At 35.6% G+C, this 21,122-nt stretch overlaps 1 pseudogene; it reads left to right on the forward strand.

Annotated features, from left to right (window-relative positions):
• Positions 1-20,531, forward strand: part of LOC149580014 (uncharacterized) — a 174,965-nt pseudogene extending 154,434 nt beyond the window's left edge.
• Positions 20,532-21,122: the final 591 nt, after the last annotated feature.

Raw genomic sequence — 21,122 nt, forward strand, 5'->3', positions numbered from 1 at the left:
GACATGATAGAGGAAAGAAAAAGGAAAGAAGAAAATAACAGTAAACTATTTGTTTGAGCAGTGACCTCTTCTTGTAGTTTAAATTGCATGTTTGGGCATTGGGCTCCTCTTGCATACATTCTACAACTCCTCATAGAATTGGAATCTCCTAATAGGGATTTAAAGTCTCCTAATAGGGACTCATTATACTAAATGTCCTAAGAGACTCCTAATAGGGTACATCCTCTAACAAGGAATATTCATATTAGTACATTATCTTGTGGTTCCCTCTGATCAAGGGTTTCCCTAGTCAACATATATGGTGTAATTGTTTATGTGCATCTTTGTATGGTTGCTATTTACTTTGGTTGAATGGTTAAGTTTTTTTGCAGAAGATAAGTGTTTTAATTGTTGGATAACTTATTCACCCCCCACCCCGCCAATTATCTTGGTGGACTATTATTTTTAACACATACTTCATTGTATGTCTATAAATCCTTTTGCAAGGTGGACCTAGCAATCCTTATTGCTCCTAATAGGGAAAATCATTAGAAGTGATCATTGTAACCCTTAATAGTCCAACTTTAAATTGTGGTACTAAAGCTTGTGAGTATCATTCACATCTAAATTTTACTTTCTATTTGGAAGGTTTTGGGGTCACCATATTGTGTGTCAAAAGTGTTATGAATGTTTTGATTCTTTTAGTTGATCATAATATACAAGAAGGATTAATTGTTAATAAAGTATTAAGTTTTATAAGTTACCAATTAATCCCTCCCCTCTTAGTAACTTAGCCTATCACATATATTTCCAAAATTATTAGGGTAAGAATTAAAAAGAATGTCTTTTTCTCATTCATTGCCTCCATGATCTTTGGAAAAGTGATTGTCAATTTATTTAGTTTATGTATCTTTGTCTTGGAATCCTTCAGAGGCTTATAGTCTTTATCAAAATAATTAATAAATTCTAGAACCCTAGAATAAACTCTCCACTTCTCCTTCTAAATCTTTTTTTCTTGAAGAGAGAATTCATTCCTTATTATGTCCTCAGGAAAGTAAGGTTGATGATCCTTGGCACTAATCTTATCCCTCTATCTAAAAATATCAAAAATACCCTCACTATCATTGAAACACTCATGGGAGATAGCCATTTTATATGGGTTTAAGAATTTCTAGAAAAATAACCAACCACCCTTGGTGATTATGAATTGGTGGGCAACTATGCAACTTGGGAAAATTGAGCCCCTAGACCAACTAGTCAATTGTGCTTCCTCCAATCCACCTATCTACCATAGCACTTTGGCTATTCCTAGCTCTAAAGGTACTTGGTAAGGAAGTACATGGGGATTCTATTGGAAAATATACACTTTTAAAATTGTAGACACAAGGTATGGTATGATATCTACCCAATTGTGAGACATCATCAAACTAGTAGTGTTGTCCATAGGCCTACTAAAATCTAGTAGTGCTTTAGGAATTATGGGATTGTCCCTTAATATGAGGTTTCTCAACCTGGGTGTGAAGTACCTATCAAATATAACAAAGCTATCCTCTTTTGCATCCCAGGTCATATATGCACTACATAATTGGACTGGCAGAGCTTCTCACTCATATTCTCTATCTAAAACCATCTCTTTTTCAAAGTAAGTAACTGATTTAAACAAAAGCATATGGATCAACAATGAATAATGACCAAATATTTTCTCAACTTTTCTCTTTGCAATTCCAATCAGACCTATATGAATTTCCTCTACTAAATAAGATACAAAATCAAACAAATGATATCCATGCCAAAAGAAGAGATATGTTTCATCATGTACATGAACTTTATTAGCATAAAATATTGCTCATCCTCACCAAAACCCTACATAAAGTCATGTACATGTGTATGGCCCTAGTATTTAATTTATTTTTCTTAAAATATTCCTTAGTTGATGTTGTAACAAAAGTCAAATTTCCAATTGTGTCCAAGTGTCCTCTCAATGCACCCTGTCTGACTTGATCCTTTCGAGACAAGTATTCTTTTTCCAATCTCTAGAAGTCAATGATCTCATGATAATTTGTGATTGGATCCAACCCAAAAACCTCTCAAATCTCTTCTACATTAACTCTTATCAGACATTCCCCATCTACTCTCCTCATTATCCTAGCTACTAGGTTGTACTTTAGGGCTATGGATATGAGAAGGTCTGAATTCAAGAAAACTCCAAGGACTACTAAATTACCTAAATCAATATTCCAAATATTTTCATGGGGGGCAAACAATTTCCTTTCTTAGAACCATTTCTTGAATAATTGAAGCCCTATTTTAGAGGTAATAGAATCCCTAGTCTAATTCCCTTCATCATACAAACCATCTAAAATCCAGAGTCTAGGGTTCACAGGAATTAATTTTTTCATTTGGGCTAACTCATTTGTGGATTCAGTTAATTGTTCTAGAAAATCATCATGTATATTCCTACTAGCATATTCTACTTTCCCCAAAAAACTCTTCTTTGGAGGCATGTTTCATAATAAAATAGAAAATCTAGAATTCTTTGAGTGATATACAAGATTAGATACTTACTTGGCTCTCTTATTTCTTCTTTGAATTCTGCAATAAATTGCTAATATAGAGAAAAAAAAATTACAATTCAATCAGGTGGGAAATAACTCTTCAACAAGTTCTAGCTCTTAAAAAATTAGAAATATGTGGACACAAAGAAAATCTTTGAGTTTCTACAATATATTCCTGGCTTTACTTTACACAAGGAGCCTTAATTCTCATAAATGGATCATAGAGAAATAAGGTGGCATCACCTTCAAATTTGAAAATAGGTTATAGATCTTTGAAAAATCTGACAATTTAGGAATAAAACCTTTAATGGCTCAGCTTCAACCCTCCAAGTTGGTAGTCAATCCAATCAAACCCTTCCACATTAGCCTTTCCTTTCATTGTTAGTGACTTACATTAGACCCACTTATGCCTTTGGACATATGTCATGTTCTCACTATGTCACCAAGGGTAAAAATTGAGCAACTCTTGTTGATGACATAGCGACCATCATTGATGCCCCTTGCGTTGGACGATAGAACTCATGTGATAATTTCATTATATATGATGTGGGCCCATAGTATTTCTTCTTGGCCACTATGTCACCAAGGATAAATTTCATGCAACTTTTCGTGGTGACAAAGTGACCACCATCAATCTTGAAGGGATTTAATGGTGTGATCAATAGTACATTTCCTTTAGTATAAATCCTTAGTGGCATCTGATATCATACCATCCTGACATGTTGACAAGGTTGTTAATGATATAAATTTACAACACCATTTCTAAGTTTGGTCCCATAGTATTTCCCTTTGTAGGCAATCTCTATGTCACCAAGGATCAAAACCTTGTGATTTCTCATGGCGACAAAGCAACCACCATCAATCATAGGAAGATTTGACAATGTGGGTCACTCACCTTGAAACCTTGTTTCTTTATTAAATGGGCGTCATAGCTTTGTCTCCATGTCACTAGTGGTAAATGACATGCAATTTCTTATGGTGACAAAGTGACAACACTTGATCTCGAGAAAATCAAGGGTTATCATTACTCGATTACTTCTTCAAAAAGAAACATGAACCCATGGAAAATTAGAGATAAAAGATTGGGTTTAAAATATTTTGGGAAAATTTAGGAAATATTTGAATAATGTGAATGAATTTTTAAAAGGTTCCTAGGCATAGAAAGGGGATAATTTAACATGATTTATCCCCCACATTTTAATTTGAAAAGGCACACAGCCCAAAAGCTTCCTAAGGGTGACTTTTAGTGAAACAAAAGTTAGGGTTATTCTAAAGTTAATAAAAATAAAAGAACCAAACCCTAATTCTCATAAAAAGAACCCAAAACACTCACTTAGAGATGTATTGAGATAAAACTAAAGTGAAAACATGACCAACACTAGGGGTAATGCCCCTTCCTACATTAGAATAGATGATGCAAGAGTGCATCAGTCCAATGTATCAGTGCACCATTGTTTGTCTCGACTAAATGTTGATGCTACCTATATGGGGGAGTATTTGTGATGGATAGAGTCATCTAGGACTCTTGTTGGATGTTGATTTTGAATAGTTTATTTGGACACTTGAGCTAAGTAAGAATCAATTTTTGTGGAGTTTGATGTAGTAAATTTGGTTGATGAAACCTTTGACATTGATATCGGTAGGGGAGAAGTTCAACATGAAAAAAATCATGAGAAGATCATGAAGAAAAGAAAAGCAAGAGCAAGTACAACATGTTCAAAAGAAGTATAGCATAGAATCATAGTTTGACAAAAGTCACATTGAGGTATATCAATGGGGGAGAATGATTCAAGAAGAGCATTTAAAAAAAAGATGAATAGTCTTTTGTTGGTATTCTTGGAAATAGATGTTTTTCATCTATGTTTCCATGAATGTCGAAGGGGGAGATTTTTGAAAGATTGATGGATTCATGAATGCTGATGATATTCCTATGGAGGAGTATTGTACAAATGTTATTATGATGATATGTTACAATCATGACTGGTTTTCTCATTAATGTTAATATAGCAGTCTTCGGTGGTATTTGACAGAAGAATAGTAGAAAGATCAAGTTGGTATGGATGGATAGTTGAGTATTCTAACTATCCAAGATTATAGGAGATACTTATCAGTATCTAGTATATGTAGTTAATACTAGAAGAAGAAAGGTGATGTTTGTTCAAAGATAGAGTTTACAAAGGTATGTTTTGGAAAACTTGTTATACCTCTTAACAGAGTTGTTATTCTAAGAATTAAGGTTGAGGATGTGAATAAGAAATGTTGATGACAATGTGGATAATCTCACTCATCATAATATAAAATGTACAAAAAGATATTCAAGTTGCAAGGCAGAAGATTAATGTTATCACTAAGTGTAATGTGTTCTTAATGAGGTCATATAATGATTAACTAAGAAGGTCTAACATCCAACTCAGGGAATTTTTTTATGGACTTAATATAAAGGAAGGACATTTTCATTTATCATGAATTTAATAGAGACAAGACATTGAGAAGTGATTATAAGCAGCAGTAAGAGCGAAATGCAAAGTTGAGTAGAGCAAAGTAGAAATGAACGAAATTTCATTGTTGATGTTTTGCGGAATGATTTGAGGTTTGATATTTGGATCTGAAGTTTGTGACCTAGTCTATAAGGTCTGATAATTATTGGTTTGGTTGATAGAACCAAGGAAAGAAGAACATAATATTAAATTGAATGTTTGAGCAGTGAGCTATTATTGTATTTGAAATTGCATGTTTGGGTAGTGGGCTCTTCTTGCATATATTAGACTACAACTCCTAATAAGGTTGGAATATCCAAACATGAATTCAAAGTCTCCTAATAGGGACTCTGTGTACTAAATGTTGTAATAAACTACTAATAGGGTCCATCCTCTAACAAGGAATATTTATATTAGTACATCATCTTGTGGGAATCATTCCCACTAGGGTTTTCCCTCTAATAAAGGGTTTCCCTAGTCAACATATCTAGTCTAATTGTCTATGTGCATCTTATTATGGTTGTTGTTTAATTTGGTCAAATGGTTATTTTTTTTAAAGAAGATAAATATTTTAATAGTTGGCCAACTTATTCACCACCCACACCCCCCCCCCCCCTCTCAGTTATCTTGGTGGACTATCGGTGGACCATCGTTTAAGTAAACATTTCTGTAGACACCTAAAAACCTTTAGAAAATAAAGTATTTCTATTTTTTGAAAAATTCCTGATGACATCATCATTTATTAATTAATTATTTATTTAATTAATTAATTTATTTTTATTCCATTAAATCCCTTTATCTTAATTAAAAATATTTAATTAAGGAATCCCTCCCAAAAATGTTTAAAACTTATTTAAACATTATTTCCTTATTTATTAATTATTTAATTAATAAATTGACCAAAAAACCCAAAATAAATTAAAAAATTATTTTTTGCCCAAAACTTGGCCAATTTCCTTAAGACCACTAACCTCTTCCAAATCCTTCTAATCCTTCTTTAATTTTGATTAAAGGCTAATCCCATCATTTCCTACTCCTAATCCCAACTCAAAATATTTAATTAAGATTAAATATTAATCCTCATGTTTATTAAAAAAGTTTTAATAAATATCTCCTCAACCCAAACCCTTGAAATAAATAAAACTTTATTTATTTCCTAAAAATCTAATTTATCCTCATCCTAAGAAGTTCTAGACTCTTCTAGAAAGTCTTCATCCTCACCCTAGGAAGTTCTTGACTATTCTAGAAAGTCTTTATCCTCATCCAAAGTCTAGACTCTTCTAGAAGATGTCTTTAAACCTAATCCTAATCCCCTCCTAACCTTGTCACATTCTCTAAACATGGGTTAAAACTTACTAATCCAAGCCAAAATTAACAAATATCTCCTCCTTCACCCACTCTCATTAAATGCCATCCACTTGCCTATCCCTAAGCTAATCCTAAACCATCCTAATCCATCCTCTAATCATTTGTACAATCCTAAGCAAGCTTAAAACCCTCCTAATCAAGCCCAAGTCAAAATTTCTCTCATCTCCCTCAAAATATCTCAACCATAAAACATTATGAAGCCCACTAGGCCATAAATGACTCTTCCAAGCCCTTTTATTGCTCTTACAAGCCATTATGAGGGTCTTTATGAAGATTTTATCCCATTGAGCCTCCTTTGTTGACTCATCCTTCCCCTTTCCTCCATCCTCTCACCCTGTGACATGTGTCACTCCCTGATTGGTTGTAAGGAAGCACAATCCATGTGCTCTCTTCTCATGCAATCTGAGCCCTCCATGAACTTTTTCCCATCCTTGCATCTTAGCCCTCAATCCCTCAAGCCTCTTGCCTATAAATTAGATCCTTCCCCTTTGCAAAATAACACAATCCATGAAGTAAAGTCATAATGCCATTTTAAGAAGCCATTTTACATCAAAACCATACACTCACACCCAAATTCGAACTCCATTTGAAGCCCTTTTTGAAGCATAAGCTTGAGCATACATCCTATCTATTTAGACAAAGCCACTCAACAAGAGAGCTTCTTATTGAGAGAGCCCATTAATGGCTCATATTCTCAATTGAGAGCTCATCTTAGTCTATCTTGAAGTTTATGGTTTTTGTTTAGTTTTTAGAAGCTTTATTTAAATTTGGTTTCTATTAGCATACTAACATTGCTCATATACATTTTGGCACGCCCGGTGGGACCCCACATGGGTCATCTTCATTAGCTTTTTTAGTCAAGTTTTGTATGTCATTTGCTAATTTTGGATAATTTTGCTTGTTTTTGTGATTGGTAGGATTGTATAAATTGGTTTTGTAGGTCCACATGAGCATGAAGAAGATAAAGGAACTCATAGTCTATCTCATAGTATTTGCAGATTTTTCAAGCTTATAGATGGACAAAGCACTTGAAATTCTTCTTCCTCTTCTTGTCTATATTCTTCTTACTCCATCTACTTCTTCTTCTTCTTCTTGTGGGAGATCTTGACCATTTTTTTTAAGGAAGCAAAATCATACACACTTCTTTTTAGTGCTTAAAATGAACCCCCAAATCATAGTTAAATCCATTAAAAAATTAAAAATTTGCAAAAAAGAAAAACTCTTTTAACAAGTGAAACTAAACCAATCCAATCATTTGCATCCTTGCAACATCAAGGTTTTAGATTCATTCATGCAAAGTTAGGAACACTTCATTTTTGGGAATTTAAAAAGAACTTCAAATTTCCATTTCAAAAGGTTCAAAATCAACACTAAGTGCACACTAAAATCTAAATCAAACTCAAAGCATCAATCAAGGATAAAATGAACCTCATTTGCAAATATTTTAAAGTTCTTTTAAAAATCTCATGAAAACTAAGAGTCCTAAATAGTTGCCAAAAATTGTCCTAAAAGCTTTGTTATTTGTTCCAAACAAATGTCTTGTTGCAAAATCTTGAATGTTTCTTAGGTTTTTCATGCATAAAAAAAATCTATGAATATCATTTTTGGGCTTAAAATATGCAAACTAGAACACAAAATCTTGAATGAAAACAAAAGTCCAAAGAGTCATTTTCACTTTTGAGTCGAAAACAATCTTGAATGATCTAAGGTTAAAACAAAGCACTTCAAAGTTCTTAAACCAACACACAAAATCTCAATCTTGAATGCTCAAAGGAAAAAACTTGAATGTTTAATCACTTGTCTTTGAATGCATGTTGCTAAACACACTTTTGAATGCCATGGATTAAAATCAAATTTTCCTTGAATGCATGATTAAAACAACGAATCCAATCTTGAATGCCAAGGATCAATTAACCATTGCAATATCAAACAATTCATTTGGAGCTTCTAAAATTGAACAAACATGCAATTTAGGTAAAGTTTGATTTTTGGTCATTTAAGAAAATTTGTTAAGTTAAATACAAATTTGCAAAAATCAATTTGAGTATTTCCTTGGACTCACCTCTTTTCTAATCACCCATCAATTCAACCATTGGTTGCAATCTCAGCGCCATTTATGCAGATGGGTCTACTTGAAAAAGGTGTTAAATGTTCCACAATCTAACTCACTCACTTGGTCTTTGAACCTTTGCTTTTACTTTATCAAAAAAATTAAATGACCAAAACTCTAGATTAAATTGATCACACTTCAAGTTTGGGCACTAAAATTGAACAACTATTGATGTGGAGGGCCTTCGGGTGCGCGCTTGACATATCGAGTCTCACACATCTTTGCTTTGGGCTTAAAACAAAATCGCACCAACTCTTGAATGCTTTAAAGGAAATTAATCGATACTTGATGTGGAGGGCCTCCGGGTGCGCGAGTTTTCTTTTGTTGACCCTAACTCTTCTTCTTGTTTGCATTCTTCGATCGATTTACTTTTGTTGGCACTTCAAGTTGGAATTGAACATTGTCTCTTAAACATGAGTGCTTGCAAAGTCTAGATTAGCACACATAAGAGTCAGTTGGTAAAAGAACAAGCGTGTTTTTTTTTTATTTTTTAGCCCAAGGTCATCCAAGTCTTCTCTCCCCTTGTCATCTTTCGAGGCCATCTTGGGTGCATAAGATTAGGATCCAAAACCTTGTTTCTTTTTAGGAGGCCTGCTTGGGGATTTCATCACCCCTTGGATGACCTCAACTCTAGCATTCTAGCAGAGTATAAGAATCGGGAGGTGAATCGAAAGACACCTCTCTTGGAATCAAGATTTTTGTCACTCGGGCTAAGCCTCAAGGAACTTTATACCCTTGAAAAGTGAAAGAGGAGAAGTGGGTTATCGCTCCTCTCGGTTGTGTGACATCTTTTTGGTTTCATCTATGGATTTGGGCCTCACGTACCTTGTGTATATCGAGGACTCCCTAGCTATAACAAATTTCATCCTTGTAGAAAGCTTCCTAGAATGTTGGTGTGTTTGATGTGCTTGCTCAAAAATTTTGTCTTCTTGTTTGTTCATAGCTTTTGAATGAATGTTTGCCAACTTTGGTCAAAATTCCAAAAAAGAAAAAATCTCCTAGCCCAAGGCATACTTAGCGTAGTCACTGCCTCATCAAAAAATCATCCAAGCTCCCCCGCTGCAACCGAATCTATCTAGTTCCTTGCTTTAGAACAATCCCAAATCCAAAATCTCTCCAAATCATCCCCCCTAGCCAGCTAGCAACCCAATCCAAAATCACACCCAAGCCTTTAGAGAGTTGTTGTCATTCTGCTAGAATTTGCTATCCAATCAATCCGACCAATCCACTAGCCTCACCAAGGTTATCCCTTTGACAGAGCTTTGTCTAGGGTAATCTAGCTTTGTCACTTGTTATCCCTCATCACCTTGAGCTAAAGGTTGGGATCCACAAGTGGTCAATCTCATGTCATGCCCATAGGATCATTAGTCTATCCTTAAGTTGACACAATCTCCACCAATCCAGCGCATAGGAAAGAAAAACTCACTTTTTGACAGCATGCCCTTGAAGTCTTCCATCCATAGGAAAGCCAAAAATCTCCAGCCAATCCTCCTTAGGTCTATCATACAGCTTTGACTCTCCCTAGGAAATCCTTCATCAGCTAATCCAAAATCTGCGCTTAATCCAAATCCAACCATGAGCTTCTGTGTTCATCCATATGCAAGACCCCATCCCCATCTGACTCATCATCAAAACATGAAATCCCAAACCTATCATGATGTGTTCAGTTGTATTGTCCTTTCTCCCGCCACCTCCTATTCCAATGATGATGAAAATCTTGTTGACTATGATGGGTATATTGAAAGCCTTAGAAACATTCCCCCAAGCATCCCACAAAATCCATGCATTCTTCTAAACTATCTAGTCATGCCATCTGATATTGCAGCTTCTCCTCCATCACCCAATCAACCAAGCTTCCAATCTTCCACCCCCATCACACTAACTATTCCTGTCAATCCACCTCCACCTCTGACACACGAGTCTCCAAGGAATCTCCTAGAGGAAATACAAGAAAAGTTGCCTCCAACAGTCGATAAGCCATGTCATCTAATCCAACCATGTGAAGTAGTCAGTAATGAAGCTTCCCCATCTATAATATCACCTCCATCTCCCATAGCTATCATCCCCATACCATCCATCAAATTGCTTAAAATCCTTCCACTTCCCACAAGCATCAAAATCCCACCATCTATCAAAACCCTCCAAATCCTATCCACATCACCTCCAAGCATTTCCCAAATCTCCCATAATGACCCTTATGCATCCATCTTCTACTCACCCATCTCCACTACTGAATCTCCCATCTATCCATCCGCTGCCTTTGAAGAGTCCATCCCTTCACCTCCTATCGCACCATCCACTCCAAACGAATACTATCAAGATCCTACCCAAAAGCATGTTGACATCCCCCAAAGCATAAATGAAGATATCATTGTACCATGTGTTCCATCCATAGTGGAGTCACTATCCCCTCCATCTCCAAAAACTCAAGCCATACCTCCTCTACTGCAGGATATCTTTTCATCCCATCAGCTAAATCAAGATCCTATCCTACCATCTCCTCCACTCCATGCTTCCATCTTACCACATATCCAAGCTATTTCACCATCTATAATATACCTTCTTGGTTCACTTACATTCATCCATAGTGGCCTCCTCTTAGCAGAAGAATTAAGAATAGTATCTCTCTATTGCAGTACATCTGATAAAGCACTTCCACCATTTTTTGCAAGAAAAAAGTATTATCGGCTAGTCCAAATGATCAATCAATAGAATTATCAAGGTCAAGGTTTAGGACCACAAGAGCAAGGAATCAGAAAGCCTATTATTGCACAAAAAAATCTAGAATTTTGTGGTCTTGGATATGTATCCAAAGGCTCACCATCTAAAGGTGTTGGTACACCACACCCCCAAACCAAGCCTATCTCCAAACCCCCCATGCCAGCCTCCCATCACTCCTTCAAGAAATCTTATGTCATCCCCCCTCCACCATCTTTGCAAACTAAAACAACATACCAATATCCCCCCTTCATCTGCTAAATCCATTTTGGGTCCCTATGTCCCAAAATCTACCATCCTCCATCCTCTTATCAGCCATCATTCAAATCCTATTCCCTCCATTCCTATGCAATATCAGAAAAGGCACATATCAAGGCACATCATCCATCATCATCCCCCTACACACTCTCCCATATCCTCTCCATCTCACAAAGCTTCACCTAACCATCTTTCCAAAGCTTACCATAGCAATGTAAATGCCAACTTCAAAATGCATAAAGCTAAAAATCTACATCCTAGGCAATCATATGTCTATTCTAAAAGACATACACCAAAAAGGAAAAATCCAGTCAAAGAATGCAAAATAATGCAAATGCCTATGAAAAGAAAATCCAAAACCATGTGGATCCCAAAGAAAAAAGTTGAAACCCAATGCATAATGGCATCCACCATTGCTAATCCTCCATCTAGTGACTCATGTCCCCCATCTCCTAACTCCATCTTGGGTGCCTATATCCCCAAGCACACTTTCACAAATCCTCCATCATGCCTGCATCTACCATCTATCCCCCATATGCTCTTTTCACACCCATCCCAACATGTGCCAATGTTGCTATTGCAAGCATCCCCATCTCATGCTCCTTTCCAACCTTTTCATCCCTCAATCTCCTACCATCAATCCCATCTTATCCAATCTATTGCATAAATCACAAATCCGATGTACCAACAACTAGCAACAAAATTGAACATTCCAATAGCCAGTGAAAAATCCCAAAAAAGCCAAAATAGCTAAAGAAAGCCAAGATCATTCCAGCTAAGTCCAAAGTCAAAAAGTCAAAAAAAGAAAAGAAAAATAAAGCGTCCACTGGTGAAAACTTGGCAATTCAAGCACCTTGGACAAGTACCATGATGAAAACTTGGCAAACAAGTGTCATGCGTAATCCCACCATCCCTAGCTTAGCCTATCACCCTTATGCTTTTGGTCATCTCTTGACATCCAACTCCATTTTCCAATCTATCCACCTATCCTCCACCCTCCATCTTCCATCTCACACCATCCACTTATCTCCTACAGCTTCAGCCAACCATCCCAGCTATCATCCATCTCTCTAGCCCCTTCAACTTTTTCCAACCTAGCTTCAATCCTATCACATCCATCATAAGACCTCCTTCTGCATGTTATCTTCTGATTGGGGGCACTATATTCCTTGGAGATCTTGTCTTGTCCATCCTCCCTTGTCATTGGTATCTAGCTCTAGGCTATCCTCATGCAAACATAATGTCATCTCTTTATATCCATCATAATCCTAGCTATCTACCACCCTATCCAGCCATCTCATCATGCTCCTCTAGCTATCCTTGGTCACAAAATCTCTCATCATCATTGGATGCATCCTACCAAATCCATATCTTTCGCTATCACCCCACCCTTAGCTTTCACATCTTTCACAACATCGAACCATCCCGCTATCCTATCATCCTGAGCTTTTTCCTGCTTGTACCTATCTTGGTCAGCTTCAGCTTGTAAATATCTTGGTCTGTCAGCTTGTACATCCTCTTTAGCTTAGTAGCATTGTATCTATCAAAATTTTGTCTCAGTTCCTCCTTGATCAACATCTTGCACACATCGCACAACCCTTGGTTAGCTATCCCAATGCATCCTTTAGCTAGATCTCCTATCACCAAAGTGTTATCCTTCTTAGTTCAGCTTGCCAGATGCATCACTCATCCAGATCCATCTGCTTAGGTGCTCTCCGATAGATCCTTGCAGGATATAGCTTTCCTCATGTTTGATCTTGGTCTGTTAGTACCTCGTCCTACCCATCTCGTTGGCAAATGGTTCTCTTTTGGATTTTCACTTTCTTTGGATTTGAAATCTTCCCTTTTGGGTCTTGAAGTATCTTTTCCAAGCAATCTTTTTGTTCCCTCCTCAAGGTTGCCACGATCTTCCATATCATGGTATGCTACGAATGGGGCAATCTAAGCATAAGGTCTTGATCAGGTCTTTCATTTATTTTTCTTTTCTTCTTGTGGGTTACCCAGTGTCGGTTCCACGATGCTTCTTTTAAGAATCATGTGTGATGTTGGGGCAATCCTTGCATGTTTGTTTCGAGTCAGTTCGTCAGTCCTCTAGACAATTGGTGAAAAGGCCTTGATGTTCTTGGTAACCTTGGAAATTAACCAACAATCCTATAGCAAATCTAGTGCTCAACTACATGGTGGTACTTCTCTTTGAATTATCCTCCCGCTCAAAAAGCTTCAATGGTTTCCCTTCATCTCCATTATCCCCCATCCATATCCAACATCTGTCTCTCCTACCCCAGCTTATGCATCATTATCTCTTTGAATCACTCCTCACCTTTAGCTTTAGGGATCCACAATCCTAGTCTTAGGGATCCATCAATCCAAATAAATCCACCAAGCCTCATCTTTCGAGATCCACAATCCTAGTCCTACGGATCTTTGAAACCCATCTTCCACCAATCTGACTCTTTGAAATCTTATTGCATCAGCTTTATAGTCCCCTCATCCATCTCCCCATCTTGGATTCCTTTTATAGTGCTCCACTCCTTCATCCTTTGCAATCCCTGAGATCTTAAGCTTGCTTCCTCTTGTGCCTCTGATTCTCCCTTTATCATTCTCCCGTAGTGAGAGTTTGAGATAACTAAACCTCTTCTCTTAAGCCAATCTGAGTCTTCTTGCTCATCTCAGATTCTTGTACTTTTCAAGAAGTTGTCAAGCCTCACTTTCTCTCCCTGTCGCCTTCTTGAGGGGGCATCTCACAATCCATTCTCTCCTCTTCTGCTCTAGCCTTGGGCATCTTATTTTCTTATCTTTGATGCCATGCCACTTGTGGCATCACATCAAAGAGGGGAAAAATGTAGACACCTAAAAACCTTTAGAAAATAAAGTATTTTTATTTTTTGAAAAATTCCTAATGACGTCATCATTTATTAATTAATTAATTATTTAATTAATTTATTTATTTTTATGCCATTAAATCCCTTTATCTTATTTAAAAATATTTAATTAAGGAATCCCTCCCAAAAATGTTTAAATCTTATTTAAACATTATTTCCTTATTTATTAATTATTTAATTAATAAATTGATCAAAAAACCCAGAATAAATAAAAATTATTATTTTTTGCTCAAAACTTGGCCAATTTCCTTAAGACCACTAACCTCTTCCAAAATCTTCTAATCCTTTTTTAATTTTGATTAAAAGCTAATCCCATCATTTCCTACCCCTAATCCCAACTCAAAATAATTAATTAAGATTAAATATTAATCCTCATGTTTATTAAAAAAGTTTTAATAAATATCTCCTCAACCCAAACCCTTGAAATAAATAAAACTTTATTTATTTCCTAAAAATCTAATTTATCCTCATCTTAAGAAGTTTTAGACTCTTCTAGAAAGTCTTCATCCTCATCCTAGGAAGTTCTTGACTATTCTAGAAAGTCTTTATCCTCATCCAAAGTCTAGACTCTTCTAGAAGATGTCTTTAAACCTAATCCTAATCCCCTCCTAACCTTGTCACATTCCCTAAACATGGGTTAAGACTTACTAACCCAAGCCAAAGTTAACAAATATATCCTCCTTCACCCACCCTCATTAAATGCCATCCACTTGCCTATCCCTAAGCTAATCCTAATCCATCCTCTAATCATTTGCACAATCCTAAGCAAGCTTAAAATCCTCCTAATCATGCCCAAGTCGAAATTTCTCTCATCTCCCTCAAAATATCTGAACCATAAAACTTTATGAAGCCCACTAGGCCATAAATGACTCTTCCAAGCCCTTTTATTGCTCTTACAAGCCATTATGAGGGTCTTTATGAAGATTTTATCCCATTGAGCCTCCTTTGTTGACTCATCCTTCCCCTTTCCTCCATCCTCTCACCCTATGGCATGTGTCACTCCCTGATTGGTTGTAAGGAAGCACAATCCATGTGCTCTCTTCTCATGCAATCTGAGCCCTCCATGAGCTTTTTCCCATCCTTGCATCTTAGCCCTTAATCACTCAAGCCTCTTGCCTATAAATTGGATCCTTCCCCTTTGCAAAATAACACAATCCATGAAGTAAAGTCACAATGCCATTTTAAGAATCCATTTTACATCAAAACCATACACTCACACCCAAATTTGAACTCCATTTGAAGCCCTTTTTGAAGCATAAGCTTGAGCATACATCCTATCTATTTAGACAAAGCCACTCAACAAGAGAGCTTCTTATTGAGAGAGCCCATTAATGGCTCATATTCTCAATTGAGAGCTCATCTTAGTCTATCTTGAAGTTTATGAATTTTGTTTAGTTTGTAGAAGCTTTATTTAAATTTGGTTTCTATTAGCATACTAACATTGCTCATATACAATTTCAAATGATATAGTTGTTGATATCTTGTACCAAAAATTTCAAAAAGGAGACATTTCTTGGGAGACTTGAAGCAGGTGAGAATGAGCTTAGACAATCTGAAAAATTGACCAAAACTAAAATAGCTTTCAGTGCCTTGAATTTTTGACCTAGTTTATCAAGGAGCACAAGTACTAAAGGGGATTTTTCTAGCAACAACAGATCTAATGAGGATAGAAATATTGAAGGAGTACCCATCTAGTAAGAAAAGGAAAAGGTGGAAGAAAATCTTTAAATGTTGGACTTGTGATGAATATGATCATTATGCATCTAAGTGTTCTAAAAGAGAGAAAAAGTATAAAGGAAATTACAAACCTAGAAGAGATAGAGAGTGTTTGTATGCAAATGAACAAAATGATTCTGATGAACAAGTAGTAAGTGCTAGTGATGATGAAATTGGATTCCTAGAAATTAAAGAAGAAATTCCATAGAAAGTAGCTTTGGTGTCACACGTTGAGAAGCTGAAATCTAATTGGATAATTGATAGTGGTTGTTCACATTGTATGACTAATGATATGAACAAGTTTTTTGGCTTCAAAAGTTAGGATGGAGGCATTGTTAGAGTTAGAATCAATGCAACATGCCAAGATAAAGGTATTGGATCTACAACTCTTGATGGTAAAACTATCACTCATGATGTATATTTGTTTGATGGTTTGAAGCACAATCTTTTGAGTGTTGGAAAACTAGTGGACAAAGTTTATCAATTGTAGTTCATAGAGAAGACATGCATGATCGAAGATAAATATGGAAAGGTAATTGAAACATAAACTAGATCTAGAGGTAATGTATTTTAGTTGAATCCTAATGAAATGACATGTTTGGTTGCAAAGGTAGATGATAGTTGGTTATAGCATAAGAGATTCTGTCATATAAACTTTGACAATATTGTGAAGACTAGTAGTATGTTTGCAGTTAGAGATTTTCCTAAGATTCTAAAACCCACTAACACAATTTGCAAGGAGTGTATTTTGGCAAAGCATAACATAACTTCTTTTCCTAGTAAGAAGTTTACTACTATAGAAAAATTTGAGATTGTATACATAGAACTTAATGATCCTACAAAGAATAAAGGATTCTATGGTGAAAGGTATTTTATGATTCTAGTTGATGACTTTTCTTGAATGATGTGGGTTGCATTTCTTAAAGATAAATCTGAGGCATTTGATAAGTTCAAGATATTCAAGAATAGAGTTGAGAATGAATCTAGTATGAAGATTAAATGTTTAAGATCAGATAGAGGAGGAGAATTTACTTTAAATGAGTTTAACATGTTTTGTGAAGAATATGGAATCAAAAGATACTTATTAGCTCCAAGAACCCCTAAATAGAATGGCATTGCAAAGAGAAGGAATAGGTTAGTTACAAAGTAGCAAGAGCTATGTAAGCTAAGAATGGTGTATCCAAGATGTTTTGGAGAGAAGCCATGAATATAGCAGTCTACACTATGAATAGAGTGAAAGTCAAGAAAGACACAAATAATACCCCTTATAAATTGTGGTTTGGCCACTCACCTACAGTTAAGTATTTTAGAATTTTTTAGTAAGTGTTATATCAAAAGAGATGATGATATTGGAAAGTTTGATGCTAGAAGTGATGAAGGTATGTTTCTAGATTATTCATTCAAAATAAAGGCTTATAGATTCTATAGTCTAAGAACTAGGACTATTATGGAAAGTGCAAATGTGAGAATTGATAAGAAATTTAGGATACAAGAGAGAATAGTTGATTATAATTCAAATAATGATGTTGTTACTAATCCAAGGAATGATGAAGTACTTCTTGAGACTAACAATGATTTGTAGAATGAAGGAGAGCCAAGGTAGGAACAAAGCTCAAAACCTTTAGCAAAGCTAAGAGTTGAGATAGTAACTCCTACTTTGGGATAGAATATGATAAAGAATCACCCATCTGAGTAGATAAATAAAAGTAGAGATAAAGGTGTGATGACAAGAAGTAGAGTCAATGAAGAACTATGTTTGATATCTCAAGTTGAACCTAAGAATGTAGATGAAGCATGTAAAGATGATCACTAGAAGCAAGCTATGAAAGAGGATTTGGATCAGATAATAAAGAATGAGATATGAGAATTGGTCTTGAGACTAGTAGACACAAATGTGATAGGAACTAAATGAGTATTTAGGAACAAGATGAATGAACAAGGTGAAGTTTTAAGGAATAAGGAAAGATTAGTATGAAAAGGTTACTCACATCAAGAAGGAATAGATTGTGATGAGACCTATGCTCCTATGGTAAGAATAGAAGCAACAAGATTATTCTTAGCCTATGCAACAGAAAATAAACTCAAAGTGTATCAAATGGATGTCAAGTCAGCATTTCTGAATGGAAAACTTGAAGAAGAAGTATACATTTAGTAGCCTAAAGGTTTTCCTTTGAAAGATGACAAGGACATAGTGTTGGGACTATAAATTTCTTTCCTGATTTTGAGTACCATTAAGAATTCAAGCCCTATGAGCACTCTTTAATGTGAATGCACTTGACTATACCTTTGAGCCCCATGAGGTGTTTAATGTTTCTAGCACCATTTATTTAGTGCGTCTATATGTTCCATGAAGTTAAATTGTCATTTACATTCATTTCGTGAAGTCTCATTTTGAGCAACTATCATTTCTGCTCTTTTGCTTGAGTGTCAAACAATGATAGGAGGTTGTGTTTGCAAGTAAATATCTCACACCCAAAAATGTTTCATGACTTTCCACTTTGGGAGTGTTTAGTGTCCATACTTGAGAGCCTATGTTTCATATTTTGAGTCAATTCAAATCTGTTTGACTAGGTTTCAAACCCCTCAAAGTTGGTAGTTTACTGTTTTCATCTTGATGCACATTGCACATAATTTAAGGAAGCCCTATTTGACATGTTATAACTTTGGCCCAATTGACCAAAATCCTAAAATTCCTTTTGTGTTACATTATAGATTTTAGAGATTTGTTATGTTTCAAGTTTCAACTTATGACGAATCTATTTGATCAGTTTTCAAATGCAATTCCAAATGCAATTTCTAGCTTTTTAATGGTGTCAGCATTTGCAGATTTGTTAGTACCCCTGTTTGTGATGTTATAACTCATAATCGATGATAGGTGATATCAAATGGATTGTACTGCTATGTTGTCTTTTGAAAATACTTTAAGTGTGACAATTTTCACATCTTGACGAATCCATCTATATACTTTCCCAAGTCCATTCCATTTGCAAAAATTGCTTTTCTACCATTATTTCCAGTATGCAATTCTAAGCACCCTACTTTGATCACTCACCATTTATGCCCAATTATTCATCATGAGCCCAAATTTCAAGTTTATACTCTCCTTGTGATAGTGTACCAACGTCCTAGTTTTTGTTTCCCCAAGTGTCAATTTACCCAGGTTTTGAAGTTGATTCTGAACCCAATTTATTATTTTCTGACATTTTTCTTGCAGGCACTTTTGTGAGGTCAACTTTGACTGTCAATATCTTTTAACCTATAATTTTTCATGAGAAAAGATTTGACATTGTACAAGTGTGCAGAATAGAGAATCAATGGGTCAATTTTTAGAGCCCGGTCATAGGTTCAGATCAGTTTTTAAGGCCAGTCAAAGGACCCTTTGGCATTAAATTGATAGTTTGCAAATAAGTGATAAAATAAGCTTTAATTGATGGTTTAGTGATCAAACTTGATTCTAATCAGTTTGAGATGATCAATAGATCAATTCAGCATTTTAGTTGTTTGGAAATGAATTTTTTTTAGCTAGACCCACTTTGGGGTCCAACTAATTTTATCAAATTAATAGAACTTCAAAGAAGTGAAATGTTTTCAAGATAGAGATCACAAGTTATGATCATCTCAAGAAGAGCTTAGTAATATTAATGGTAGAGATCCTATTCAGGAGATGAATTTGGTGATAGTATTTAAAGCCCTTTCTCAAGGAGTGTCACCTATTAATAAGAATCACCATGCAAGAGCAAGGGACATTCTAAAAGAAAGAGGAGACCAGTCAAGGAGTCAAAAAAGGGGAAATTTATGCACAAGTAATGACTATTATTTATGTATGGGCACTTACACCTAGCCAGTTCTGAATCATCAACTTTTCCACTTCTTTTCAATCCCCAAGTTGGTTGAGTTTGATCCTTGTGGGTATATCATGTAGGGCCAAGGATAGAAATAGAGAAAAGCTGTTAAACTTTTTCAAGAACTGGCATCTTGTGAAAAAGATCAACTTTCTCGATTCAATAGTGATTCAATTGAGCAATTGTTATAGGAATGTAGTGAACACCATGTTCAGCTTGAAACTTGTATGGCAAAAATTCAAGAGGAAGGACCAGATGTAGAAACAACTCAAAATAAAGATCATTTTGTTGTTGTTATTCATCACATTTCCTTGATTTGCAACAAGTGTTGCCTCATGTCTTACATGTACAATCAGGCACAACTAATTCAAAGCTTGAGATGGAAGCTTGGAGTTGTAGTTCCATAGGAAATTCAAGAGAAACTCAGATATTCTTAGAAGGAATATTTTAAAAACTACTCAAAAATATTGGGATCACATATGTCAAATTTAGACCTTGACCTTACTATGGATATGATCCCTCCAAAAGATCCCTATATCCAAGTTCGGGTTGTTGATAATGTTGGTGAATTTTTTCTTAATAATCAATCAACACCACTTGTATGTAATTCAATGCATTTGAGGTAGTGGCAAGTGAAGTAAATATGCAAAGAAAATCCTTGCTTAGGAAAAGTATATTAATAATTTCTATCCAAAGTAAGGCTAGTTACATACCATGTGTGATATCCAGTATCTCAGTTTAAGTATGAAGAAGGGTTTTTGAAACTATTCATGTCAAAATTGAAAATTGAGAACCCCAACAACCCCAGCTAAAGATGATTGATTCGATGAGTTAGTTATAAATTGACAGAGGGATTCCCAGTCACATCCCAAAAATTATTGAATTGCCATGGTTGTTGGATATGCACAAAATAGATATATTGAGAAAATATATTTGTTTAAGTTGCATCTATCACCATTTAATCTTGCCGACTATTTTGGTATCCAAGGTTCATGTAAAGGAAGGCATAGGAGATAGGGGAAATTTTCCTATAGAGAATGAGGAAATTAGTGCATGCCATAAAAAGGAACTCCCAAATAATTGAAAGGAAAATATAGTAGCTAGGAAAGAGCCAGTTATGTGTCACATGAAATGGGGAATTTGTCCTTGGAAAATTGTCATGCTAGGCCTCCTCCATCTACAATATTAGATGCATCTAGCCATTAGAGTGGACTGTG

Source organism: Cupressus sempervirens, chromosome 1 (assembly GCF_028749045.1).
Source record: "Cupressus sempervirens isolate cs-2001-9-10 chromosome 1, ASM2874904v1, whole genome shotgun sequence".
NCBI lineage: Eukaryota > Viridiplantae > Streptophyta > Pinopsida > Cupressales > Cupressaceae > Cupressus > Cupressus sempervirens.